A 2,952-nucleotide genomic window follows, 5' to 3' on the forward strand; every position below is an offset into this window, starting at 1 on the left:
CCTTAGGTTTCTTTAAAAAAATCAATTTACACCATTTATTTTTGTCAACTTTCAATCTATTTAATCTAAATTAATATATTAAAAATTAATTATATTTACCTTTTAATTAACCTAAATGGAAAGGCGACTCTACTCTAAAATATCTCACTTTCTATGAGTTAATTATACTCTATTTTATATTAAATCAAATAGTAATAGAGAAATTAAACTCGAAAGGTCAATACAAGTCCCGTTAGAGTGAATTTATTTAGTTGTGTCCTGTGCAATTATACAAGGTATGTTAATAGTTAAAAAATAAACTCACACAAATTAGTTTTCTTAAATACTGGTATAGACATAAATTCAACTATTCACGTCTATATACCGCAGTCCTTGTGAAGCATAGCTTAAAATTTATTTTTAGTGGCAATCAAAATAATAAAAACCATATTGACTTAACGTTCCACCACTATGCTTCAAATTTGAGAATAAGATTACTGATATATTCCCCTTTGGTAATTAATGACCAGACTGCAGGTGAGAACACCTGAATTTGTAGTTATAGAGCCCACAATAGAGGAAGGTCTTGCTTCCATACTCAAAGCTTTGGCATAGTTTGAGGATGCTCCAACCCCTGATGCTATGAAGAATGCCCCATTTAAAATCAGATCTCCCACTGATCTCCAATTACCTTCTGTTGAATCTTTGGGCTTTGTCACCTGCACATTACCCATACCATAACTATTGTACATCCTTGAATACCAAATATATAAGAGACGTGAGTTGTAAGGATCTTTTACCTACTTTTGGAATAGATTATGAGGAGCAAAGAATCTATATACTTGGCTGTTAATGCTGGGGTTTGCACTTCCCCCGATTGCATAGATTTCCCAATGGGTGTAATCATTGTTCACCACATGGAAGTATCCATGTCGGCATCTACATCTACATCATAACATTCATTTCTTAAATTTAAACAAATAAACATTAGCAAGTTGTATTGTGTTCTTTGATAAAAGAAATACAAATACACAGTAGTTATAAAATTTTATTCAATCCTGGGCATTAGCGAAACAAGCTCTTCTCCAAAGTGGTTGAATGCAACTGTTACTTGCATTTTGACGTCTTGGGTATAGGCATCATTGAGTCCAAGAAGCATCACCTACAAAAATAATATATATACCTGACTTGAGAAATAGCGCTCTATCGACAAGTTTATTAATACTAACATTTATTTATGTTTCTATCTAATAATTGCCTTTTAGTACCCTACTCTAAGATCCATGTGATAAAAGTTTAATAGTGAAACCTTTTATAAATAAAGTAAATTTATGGCAGACCAAACAAGCAGTTTAAAGCACCTTGTTATGGTGAGTGAAAAATTTGTTTGAAATGGTTATAGCAGTGGGACCCATTATGGCGTTGATCAGTCCATCTGCGCAGCTTGACAGCAAACAATGATCTACCCAAATTGCACTTCCTCCAAAGATAGAAATTCCATCTTCGTCACACCTGGTTTTGTACCCATAATGAGTCAAGGAGCTCCTCACATTTGTATTTCCTGCAGGCTTACAGTCATGGATATGGATGCTATGTATGATGATATTGGTCAAATAATTTATTGTAATGCAAGGTCCGTTTTCTATATGAACATTGGCGCCTCTACCATCGATTGTCTTGTAATTTTTAATGATAAGCTCCTCCTTGAGCTAAATAACCACATCTCTTTGGAAAATAATCTAGCGAGGCTCGGTTTGAATAACAGCGTGTCGCAGAGTGCCATGTTGAGGATTGACCGGGTCATCGTCATTTGGATTCGTAACTATATAAAATCTCCCATTCTTACCTCTGATGGCATTTTTGTCGAATCCAATAGCACAGTTAGCTAGTCTCTTTCTGTTATTAACCCAGTAGGGATCACAATGTAAACAATCATCAATGGGGTTCCTCTTTCCACATGAACTCAGTAGATCTTGAAAATTGTAAATAATCTCAAGTGTTTGGAACATATGCTAGCTATAAAAAAATGCTAGAACTTTGAAGTTTTATTAATTAAACTGACTTAAATATATTTTCTTTGGTGAATTTATCTTATATTGAATCTATCTCAACAACATCAATTATTATCTATCCGATGACATGACGATATGGCGAAAATAAATTTTGTCTATAATAGCTACATGCCAGTATAGATAAATGAATAATAGTATAGAACATACAGTAAATAAAATTTCAAGCAACATCATAAGAATGAATAGAACATATTATAATAAACTTTGTGATTTATCATTTCATATTAATGTACTGAATGGAGTAAGACATCACATTTCATTTCCATACCACCTTTAATAAATTATCTAAAGCATCTGAAACACAACATGCTTAGCATTCTAAAATCTCAGCTACAAGCTCCGGTTTCTTTTAGTAGTCTTGTATCTTTCTTGAGGAATGAAGGGATCAATGTATCCTTTATTTGGTCATATCTTTTGAGCTCCTTACAGGCTTATCATGAAACTTTTTTGTTGTTGCATCAATTTGTCTATCTTCTTCATGCTAGCAATAGTTACATTTGTAATCTTTTCATGCAACTCTTTATTGTTTCTTCCCTTTGTTTTGAGCATTACATCTAGAATAGTCAAAGGTCCCATTTTTTATTTCAAGTTTTTTCTTAAGCACCTTAATTTTATTTCTTACCTCTTCTACTCATCAAAATCCTTCCTAGTCCCAACATATATTAGCCAAAATTTCTCAACATGTGCCAACATTTTTTTAAATCTTAATTTCACTAATTCTATGACCATGTTAGATTTTGATGTCTTTAACTCCATGCTTAGTTGTTTTTCTCTTTCTCTAAGCTTCTCAGTCTCTTTTTTCAAATGATTTTTTTCTATAGAGACTTATAAGAGTGTTCTCTAGAATAATTGGATGCATCAACTGATGGCAATGGGAGAGTCCTTGAAGAAGATCCCAACT

The 2,952-nt window shown here is 32.8% G+C and overlaps 1 pseudogene; it reads right to left on the reverse strand.

Annotated features, from left to right (window-relative positions):
* Positions 1-473: 473 nt before the first annotated feature.
* Positions 474-1,988, reverse strand: LOC131068872 (probable pectate lyase 18; annotated as a pseudogene).
* Positions 1,989-2,952: the final 964 nt, after the last annotated feature.

The sequence above is a fragment of the Cryptomeria japonica genome, chromosome 3, assembly GCF_030272615.1.
Source record: "Cryptomeria japonica chromosome 3, Sugi_1.0, whole genome shotgun sequence".
NCBI lineage: Eukaryota > Viridiplantae > Streptophyta > Pinopsida > Cupressales > Cupressaceae > Cryptomeria > Cryptomeria japonica.